Here is a 295-nt window from a genome sequence, read left to right on the forward strand (position 1 = left end):
GTGTTTAGTTTCAGATCTATTCCATTTCTTTTCTTTATTGTAAGTATTCAGAGAGTTATAAGATTTATAATTATAAGCAGAAAGTTTATTCAAGATTCAGGCATGTGCACTATTTAGTCTTAGGTAATGTTTATTTCTGATAGATGATTTATCGCAAAATAAACAGTTGGTTGTATGTGTTAGCTTTGGGCATAATAAACTGGTGTTATAAAAATAAGGCCTTTGCATGATTAATTAAATATGTGATGAAGTGATAAAACCAAGGGGTATGGTATGTGTCTGAATAACATTCCAG

At 29.8% G+C, this 295-nt stretch overlaps 1 protein-coding gene across 1 annotated transcript in view; it reads left to right on the forward strand.

Annotated features, from left to right (window-relative positions):
* LOC119587349 (GTPase-activating Rap/Ran-GAP domain-like protein 3) overlaps positions 1 to 295 on the forward strand; it is a 420,180-nt gene that overhangs the window by 390,052 nt on the left and 29,833 nt on the right. The window lies entirely within an intron of this gene.

The sequence above is a fragment of the Penaeus monodon genome, chromosome 22, assembly GCF_015228065.2.
Source record: "Penaeus monodon isolate SGIC_2016 chromosome 22, NSTDA_Pmon_1, whole genome shotgun sequence".
Taxonomy (NCBI): domain Eukaryota; kingdom Metazoa; phylum Arthropoda; class Malacostraca; order Decapoda; family Penaeidae; genus Penaeus; species Penaeus monodon.